Here is a 9,864-nt window from a genome sequence, read left to right as displayed (position 1 = left end):
GCTGCTTTTTTTCCCCTCACCTGTTGTTCAGGCCAAGTTGAAATTCCAGGTTAGATTAATTCAGCTCCACCCATCGGGCCTGACTGCCAGGCTGGTCCCCGAAGCTTCCTTCCACCTACCTGGGTTGCTGGGGAGAAGGGTGGGTCTCTAACACACACACACATACACACACACACACACAAACACGGGCAAGTCCTGGCAGAAACAACCACGGGCGGACTGGCCTGACCAGTTTGGGCGGTGTTCAAGGAACCAGGTATCTGGCAGGCGTCGCCACCGGGATGAAGCTAACAACTCAGCCAAAACTGGAAAAAGAGCATTCGGCCGGTTATTTAAAAGAAGAAGAAGAAAAAAGTAATTGATCTCAAGTAGCGCTGTCCAGAAAGCCCTAGGCGGTAGGAGAAGCCCGGGTTCCGTCTGGAACTTCCCTCCCCACAGGCCTGATTTTGACAGCCTGCTCCAGTGGCCAGGTTGTCAGCTGTGGGAGGGCGGTGAACATGGCTGCAATACCTACTTCCTACTCTGGCCTTTGAGAGTAGGAAAGAATTTCTGTTCAGGGAAGTAAGACTAGAACCGAGAAGAGATACCAATAGAGCGCAGTTTTCAGTCAAACATGAGAACAGTTTGTGGACTTTGTTTTTTATGTAATGAATGTTTAACCTTTTAAGTATTTTATTTTTAGTAAAAATTATGTATATTAAAGAAAACAAAGGCAATAGAAAATTAGAAGACAAAAATAACCCCAATACAACATTTAACCTTTAGCTATATTTCCTTCTAGCCTTTTCTATTGTAGATTATTTCCTTTTTTAAAATAATAACATGGCTGTACTCGCACTGGTTATGCAGCTTGCTGTCCACTTTTTACTTAACATTATATTGTAAGTATTTCCCTATTTGACAGACAATCTCCAGATAGTGTGACAAGGAAGAGGGTGGCTTAGGAGTCAGGGAACTGTGGGTTCCAGGCCTGGCTCTGCCACTTGGTAGCAGAGTGACCTTGGACAAGGTACTCATCATCTCGGAAGGAATCCAAGTAAAGTCCTTAACATAGTGCTTAATAAGTAACAATTATTGTTTAATCCACATAAAAACCCTTTGAGATACATACTATCTTTAAACCCACTTTACAGATAAGGAAGTAGATTAAGTAATTTGCCCAAGGTCACTCAGCTAGTGAACTGTAGACTCAGAATATGAGCACGGCATCTTTCCTCCTGTTTTCTATCTTGGTGAATGGCGCCAGCAATTTACTGTGCCAGTTTACTCTTCACCAGCTATCTATGAAAGGGTCATTTCACAAAATCCTCTGGCTTAGGTAACAAGATGGATGCTGGTGCCATTCACCAAGACAGAGTACAGGAGGAAAGATGCCTGGGGACATCTGCGTGGAACTGAGTGTGGAGCTGAGGAGGTGAGGCTTGGGCTGTGGGCCCCATCAGGGAGCAGCTCGTGAGGCCTCAGGTGTGGAGGACCTCACTAGGAGCGGACGTGGAGAGTGAGAAGAAAAGGAAGCCAGGCCAGAGTCCTGGCCAACACCAGCTCATGAGGGACGGCAGCTGACAAGGGGCCAGCAAAGGAGACAGAAGGAGCTGCCAGAGAGGTAGGAGGGAAAAGCAGCCCCAGGCCCGAGATGTGCTGTCAGTCTCCCTCCAGAGCCTTGTATCTCAGCAGTCTTGTCACTCGTTCCTTCTGCCCAAGGAAACCCCTTCCCAGTTCCTCCTTCCACCGCCAAATTCCCGTTCATCCCGCAAGGCTTGGCATAAATGCCAGTTCTTCGTGAAACCTCTTCCAGCTCTTCAGACAGATTCCAGAGTCCCACACACTCTCCCTCCCCAGAAGCTTGACGCTGCCGCCCTAGGAAAATCTTATCAGTACCGTAATCATTTGCACATTTCCCTCCCAGTTACTATGAGCGCTTGGAAGGCCGGGACCCTGTCTTTTCACGTTTCTAACTCTAAAGCTAAGCACCCGATCAGTATGTGATCAATGCAGAAACGAGGTCAGTAGAGCCTGATAAATGAAATATCCCAGTAACACCAAGCGCCCACAGGCTTCCAAGGTTTATTCCTGCTTGCTTTCCTACCTGCCCGAACCCTTCAGGGGCCCTCAAAATAACCTCCGAACTCCTCAGGCCCTGCCTTCCTAGGTCTGCAGCCTCCTGTGCTGCCGGGTTATTCCTACTGGACCAGCGCTCAGGGCAGGAGAACAGCTGGGACCGGCGTGGAGGTGGCGAGCGAGCCTCTCTATCTGAAAGCAGCCGGAAACCAGAGGCAGTGAGTGGTTCACTAAGTGTGGTGGTCCCAGGTCCGCAGCGTCACCAACCCCTGGGAACTTGTTAGAAATGCAAGCTCTCGGGCCCCACCCTAAACCTACTCAAGCAGAAACTCTGGGGGTGGGGCCCAGCGTTCTGTTTTAACAAGCCCTTCAGGCGTTGCACCCTCAAGTTTGAGAAGCGGGCGAGAAGCAAGTTCAGCACCTAGGCGCCGGCCAAGATCACGCCGGAGGCGCTTAGAGAAGGCGGACCCAGGGAGGCTCCTTTTATAAATCGGCTTGGCGGGCCCTACCCCCAGCGGCCGAGGGCAGAGCCTTTTAGTCAATTGCTCCGGTGAGGTTAGGACCTGGCTGCGCTGCTGCCCCGAGGACTAGAAAGGGAAATCCCGTCTCGAGAAGGAAGAGCCCGAGGGACTGCAGGCGCTACAGAACTGGCAGGGGGCGTTTCGCTGGATGGGGACGGAGGTGGGGCTGGGGAATAAGCAGGGCTTCCACTGATGAACTGAAGTTCATTCCGCACTGGGCAAAGGGCACAAGAAGTGTAACTGGATGTGCGCGCGTGTGGTTCTTCAGGAAGCCACTGCGTGGAGCCGCCACTGCCGGGTGTTTGCCCAACCTGCAAATGACTGAACGTGACTGACCTCCTCTGAGGCCCTTGGCACCACTCCTTCCCGTTAGCTAATAAGCAACTTGTCCTATTTGAAGAATGAGCTTTGTGTTACGGGACCTTTTGCAGAAATGTAAATATACTCCAATGTCCACACCTGAGCTTCGTTTTAAAGACTGGAGGCATTGGGAAGCTCATTTGATTTTTGTTGTGTTCTTCTTAGGTCACGTGTTGGTTAAAAATATTATCACCTTACATTTGCATAGAGCTTTCCCTCTGCAAAGCACTGCCACACCCTGTCCACTTCTGTCTGCAGAGTGGCTTGTACACCAAATGTGCAAATGTTACTTTCCTTTTCTTTCTATGACATAGTTATTATTGTTATTATAACCGTTTTACAGATAAGGGAACTGGGACTCAGAGGGGTAATTTTTCCAAGGTCATTCACTACTAAGTGTCAGAATCAGGCCTGCAATCCAGGACCTCTGAAATTAGCCTACCAGTGCCAGGGCTGTTCTGGGGGAAGAAATGGGCATTTTGCTCTTGGTGAAAGGGAGATTCGTTAGTGCATTGCTTTTGGACATGCCCTGGTTAGTGCGACACGTGTAGGGTATCTAGATTATGCTTTTGGATAACTCAGCAAATGCTTTCATGTTTTATAGCTATTTCTGTGACTTCATGTTGAATTTAGGTTCAATCAAATAGGTACATAACTTACAAGGAGCATGCAAGTGTCCCCTTCATAATGGGAAAGAGATTAAATAACCTGGAAATCTTCCAACCTAAGGGGGCCGGACAGGAGGATGGGAACTTTGATTGACTCGGAGACTCAAGATGCTGAATACCCAACAGGAATAAAGGCCTTGGTGCCCCCAAACCTTGATTTGACTGGGTGTATCAGTCAGGATCAGTTAAGTTGTGCTAGAGTAAGAAGCAATCCCCAGGTCTCAGTGGTTTGACAAAACTTTACTTCTCCATCATGAAATATGTCTACTGGGGACCAACAGGAGCTCTGTTTTCCATAGCCACTTAGGGACTCAGGCTGCTGCAACTAGACATGTTGCCTCCTCAACCCTGAAGGCAGGAAATGAGGGTGGGGCCAATAGAGCACTAACTCTTAAAACATTTACCTGGAAGTAACACACATCACTTTTGTTCTGACTTCATTGGCCAGAGCAAGTCATAAGGGAGCAGGGGAATGCCATAGGTGCAATGCTCCCATGTGCCTGGAAGGAGAAGCAAAAATATTTGGTTAACAGCACTAATAATTAATACACAGGGAATAGTATGTGTGCATATGTGTGAGGTGGATGTGTGTGTGTGTGTGTTTGAGGCATGTGTTAATGCAATCAGTTCTGCCCAGTTCAAGAGCATTTCTCCCTCCTGGGGACATATATTTGAGATTTCCACTCTAATGGGTGTCATTCCTCCCACTATGCATGTTCAGAGATTTAGATTAGTAGAAAGAAACCTGAGTTGAGGGAAGCATGGTGGGAGAGGAGAGTGACAGTGGAGCAAACTCAGTAGAAAGTAATGTGTAAATAAAAAAAGAATCCAGAAAAGGAAGGGACTCAGTGTATACGTCACCAGGGGCCTGCCTAGTACAGAAACTACTAGAAGAGCACAGCTGTGGCAGAAGCATTTCCTGCCTTCTTGCCACTCACTCCCACTCATCCTTCCTGGCTAAACTCAGGTGACACTCTGGGAAGCCTTTGATGATCTCTCGAGACTGGGCCCACCAATCATATCATAAGAATGAGTCACTACACAGTGGATGGGGACCATATCTTGTCCAGTGCCAGCTTCAGTCTGGGGTCTTGGAACAGAGGCAGAGAAACCAGTTGGAAGGCTGTTGCAGGAACCCAGGTGACAAAAAAATGATGGCCTCCATTAGGGCAGTGGTGGTGGGGATAAAGAGAAGTATGTATTGGAGAGATTTAGGGAATCAAATAACAGGAAGGGGCTGATTGGATGAGGGGTGGGGAGGAGATTTCTGGAAGAGCAGCAGGGTGGATGGTAGCACCAAGGGGCCTAGAGGAGGAGCAGTTTGCTAAATGAGGTCAGCAAGGACATGTTCCATTTGAGGCTCCTGTGGGACCGGCCCACAGAGAGACCCAGGAAGCAGCGCATAGAAGGGCCTGGGGTTCAGGAGGGGAAAGTGGCTGCACTCAGATCCTAGATCTACCTCTCGGTTAAACTTCAACATCAAATCCTCAAACGAGGTCATCATTTTTAAAAGGAACTTTAAAAAAAAAAAAAAGTGGGGAGTTAGGGGGAGGAAGCCACAGAAAATACGTGAAAATAAAAATTGTGAAATTCCTGAACTACAAATCCTGAGAATCCAGTTAGAGGAGTGCAAAGGCCTCCCTAAAAGATCGGTTCAACTTCAACCAGTTTGTCTCAATAACTTATTTCCGTATGTGGTTTCCATCCCATCTCCTGCTGAGCAGGGGCCTACTTGTCCCACCTGAGACCTGAACTTGGTATCAACCCCTTTCATCCTTGAGGGTCCCCTTCCCCATATCCTTTTATGGGTGAGGGTCAAGTCCCATTTGCAGGAACAGTGCAGGGCAGGGGGACAAATCTTCAGAAGCCCTACCAGAGACCCCTTTCTTCCCACTCAGCCACTGTGATACATAGGTGCCCTGAAGATTGAGAAGCTCTGCTTTAGAAGTCTGCAGGGGCTAGGGATAAGAAGGCTAGAGATGAAAAGGACACAGGTGTCCCCCATGGACCTGGGAGAGAGGTTCTTGGAAGTACCTGCACTGATGGATCCAGTCATTCAAGGTCACTCTAGCCTCGTTCCTGGGGAGGTATTCTGTGTTCCCAACATTGTACTATTTATCTGCTAAACCAGGGAGGGGATTATCAGCTTACGTCTCAGTCTACTCGCCAATCTCTAGGATGGTCCTAATGGTGGCATGACTAGGCCATCACCCACACCCACCTGATATTCAGCCATCTCAAACCACAGTAAAACTTGAATTTGAACATCGAGCCTTCGGGAAACAATCTAATTATTTATAGTGAATCAAAAGCCTGTAAGATAGAAAATGGGTGTTCAGGCAGAAAGAGGCCACAGTGAACAAAAAGACTGGCCATTCAAACAGGGATATAGGGATTTCCCTGGTGGCACAGTGGTTAAGAATCTGCCTGCCAGTGCAGGGGACACGGGTTCGAGCCCTGGTCCGGGAAGATCCCACATGCCGCGGAGCAACTAATCCTGTGTGCCACAACTACTGAGCCTGCACTCTAGGGCCTGTGAGCCACAGCTACTGAAGCCCGTGCTCATAGAGCCCATGCTCTGCAACAAGAGAAGCCACTGCAATGAGAAGCCCACGCACCACAACGAAGAGTAGCCCCCGCTCGCCGCAGCTAGAGAAAGCCCGCGCACAGCAACGAAGACCCAATGCAGCCAAAAATAAATAAATAAATTTATAAAAAAAACCAAAACAAAACAAAAAACAGGGATGTGCGTGGGCTAAGGGCACCTGAGTGAAGCAGTGGTGAGCACCCAGCAGGGCCTGCCCAGGTCCACAGGCCCAAGAGGAGCCTCACAGCTGCTGGAAAAAGAAGGAAGAAGAACAATGAAGTACAGGAAGTCTGGAAGCACCCCCCCACACACACACCGAGAGACCTGGAGAAGAGCTCAGGTTTACAAGCACATGCTGATCTCTGTAGGAAAGTCAGTGAGTAGGGTTTTTTGAAGATATCTCTGGGGCCTCTTGGCTGCGGAAGCCTTCTTTGGAGGAAGGCAGGTAAATGCCTTCGTGTGGTATGCCAGGTCTACCTACTGTTGTCTATGGGCACTCCTGGGACGTGGGCTCCAACATCAACACTGAAAGAAAACTCAGGATTAAGGTTGCCAGATTTAGCAAATAAAAATACAGAGCGTCCAGTTAAATTCAGAAGTCAGAGAAACAGCAAATAATTTTTTAGTGTCCATATGTCCCATATATTACAGGCCAGAGCAACCCTACTCAGGATTAGAGTCTGTACCCAAGGCATGGGACCAGGGCGGTGGGCGGAGGGGGTGCGGGGGTTGACCTGAGAGGAAGTTTCTACCTGAGGCCCAGTAGTACCATCCTAAGACCCACCCTGTTTTTTTTACAGGCTCCGGACACGCAGGCTCGGCGGCCATGGCTCACGGGCCCAGCCGCTCCACGGCATGTGGGATCTTCCCGGACCGGGGCACGAACCCGTGTCCCCTGCATCGGCAGGCGGACTCTCAACCACTGCGCCACCAGGGAAGCCCAGACCCACCCTGTTTTTGAATACAGAGTGGAAATGGGCTTTGGTTAGTTTGAGGGTGGGCAGTCTTTTGTGAGAGACTATGTCATCTAGTTTGCTTTTTAAACGTTTTTCCCTACAAAGGTGGGAAGTACCAACATGTTTTTTTTATATGTATCGGGTGGGGTAGTTCAAGGAACGTATACAATAAAAGGATCGTAGTTTTGATAATTCCAAGTCTGGTTCCTATAGGAGATGGACTGTTTCTTAGTTCAGACCATTAAAATCCTGCTTAACCAGAAAATTTTTTCTCACTTCAGCAGGCATTTATTCATTGAGACCTGTAGAAGAAAAATGGTAACTATTTACCTAATCAAGCAATCAAAAAGTATTTCTAAGCATAAAATCACTACATCCTTCTGCATGTCAACAACCCAAATTAAATGATAAATTCAGGGAAAATATTTGCAAAACAAATGAAAAGGAAAAGTGTTATGTAGTTGATACGTAAGAAAAAATCGCCCACAAGGGGACAAAAAGGCAAAGAATGTGAACACTCACAAAGAAGAAATACAAATGACCAAAAAAGATTGAAAGAGTCCAACCTCATTCATAATCGTAGCGAGCTGACAGATCACAAGATGAAAATACAGTTGCCTCTTGAAGAATACAGGTCCACTGAACCTGGATTGTTTTCAATAGTAAACACTACAGTATTACACCACCTGCAGTCGGTCGAATCTGAGGAGGCAGAACGAGGGCTACAGAGGGCTGACTACATTATCCTGGGATTTTGGACTTCCCAGAATGTCAATGTCCTAACCCCCGTGTTGTTCAAAGATCAACGGTACTCAGTGTTGCAAATACTGTTAACGGTTTTCTTTGCCAAGATATGCCACTGATGAGACCATAAACTCACGTACCCTTTTGGCAAGCAATTTCACATGCTTGTCAATACCTTCAAAATGTTTATACCCTCTCAGTAATCTCACTTCTAGGAAAGCGGTGCACAAAAATCAAGGTACAAGGGTCTTCGTGGAAGGCTTATGTATAACAGCAGAATTAGAAACAACCTAAATGTCCAACATTAAAGAATGATTAATTCATAAGATGTAAGTACAGCAGAACATGATGCAGCCATTCTAATAATTTCATTAATTTAAAAATTAAACAAACACAAGTTAATTATAGAAAAATGAGTATACAAATGAGCAAAAAGAAAAATCTGAAAAGAGTCTGCAGTCCAGTGTTAATCACTATTAATGTTGTGGACCAAACCTTTAAAAATCTTTTATGTCTTAATATTAAAATAGTGCTTTTGAAAAATATTTGGTAATATTGGAAAATATTTACCATATGAAGTCAAAAGAAAATAATCAGTATATATTGTATTATCAAGAATTTGTAAGTCAACATGCACAAAGATTGGAAGGGAATACCTACAAATATTAATAACGGGTCTCTGGATGATTTTTGTTCTTTATACCTTTCTTCTAAAATTTCTACAATAAATGGATATAATTCCTATAATTGAGAAATAGAAAATTATTATTGAAAATGCAAGTGGAACATTTATGCCTTAAAGCAGGTTCTCGAGAGAGCAGGAAGCAAGTAATAATGATTAACAGAATGGTTTTGACTTTGCACACTGGAGCCACCCTAGAGAACTTAAAGAAGCCATTGCCTGGGCCCCACCCTCAGAGATTCGTGCTGAACAGGGGCCAGGGCGTTATGCCCTTGGCAATATCTAGTCACTCTTGGGTGGGGGTATAATGTGCAGCTAGGCTGGGATGTGTTTATACGAGCCATCACAAGTTTCCCCAGGAGTCTAGGCCACTGTGGTCTGGCAGAGGAGGAACTGCAGGACCTGATTTCAAGCCCCAAGTGGCCTCTCTAGCTGTGTGCTTTAGGTGAGTCATTTAACTGCACCTTAGTCTATCTGCAAAATGGGAATATGTAATGCAAGATTTGGGGCGTGGCTTCAAGGAGAGGATGAATGAGAAAGTGCTGTGTGAAATAGAAAGCATATAGAATGTGCTGTTTTTGAGAACCTGGAAACTTAGATGATAACAACTGTCTTTGATCAATGAAATATCCTTGGCAACTTGGGAACCCATGCAAATAAACAGGTTTGTTTCTAAGCTGTGTCAGTCTTGTAATTTGATTTGATTCGGAGATCCTGTAGGCAGGTGCTGTCCAATGTGGATGCCTGGGGCAGTCCTACCCTGAGGGCTCATGGGCAGTGGACAGCAGCCAATAGATCTGAGTTGGTTCAGACCACTAGGTCATCTTGCTTTGAAAGGTATCTGGCCTCTGGAAGCCAAAGCTCTGTTCTCATGAAAATGTGCCTTTGCATGCTACACAAACACCCCAGAACGTCTACTTTTTCTTTTTTTTTAAAAATGAAAACAACAACAACAACAACAAATTATTTATTTATTTGGCTGCGCTGGGTCTTAGTTGTGGCACGTAGGATCTATTTCCCTGACCAGGGATCGAACCCAGGCCCCCTGCATTGCGAGTGTGGAGTCTTAACCACTGGACCACCAGGGAAGTCCCCAGAGTGTCTACTTCTAAATAAATGTTCGTATCTAAATCATCTCCTTGGGAGATTATGTGGTCATTGCTTAAAATGTCTTAGTAATTCCTCTTTTGAGATTGCCTTTGTCTAAGCTACATTATTTTCTGAGTATTTTCAATCAGTGAATTCATTCTCCATCCTTTGAAGAGAAGCTTAATTTTAGAAAGCAGCC

At 46.2% G+C, this 9,864-nt stretch overlaps 1 non-coding gene across 1 annotated transcript; it reads right to left on the bottom strand.

Annotated features, from left to right (window-relative positions):
• Positions 1-9,591: 9,591 nt before the first annotated feature.
• On the bottom strand, positions 9,592-9,664 carry TRNAA-CGC (transfer RNA alanine (anticodon CGC)). The gene has a single exon. It is a non-coding gene; the product is annotated as a tRNA-Ala (tRNA).
• Between the last annotated feature and the right edge of the window lie 200 nt (positions 9,665-9,864).

This window comes from Mesoplodon densirostris, chromosome 14 (genome assembly GCF_025265405.1).
Source record: "Mesoplodon densirostris isolate mMesDen1 chromosome 14, mMesDen1 primary haplotype, whole genome shotgun sequence".
NCBI classification, from domain to species: domain Eukaryota; kingdom Metazoa; phylum Chordata; class Mammalia; order Artiodactyla; family Ziphiidae; genus Mesoplodon; species Mesoplodon densirostris.
This window is presented reverse-complemented; position numbering and strand designations above follow the sequence as displayed.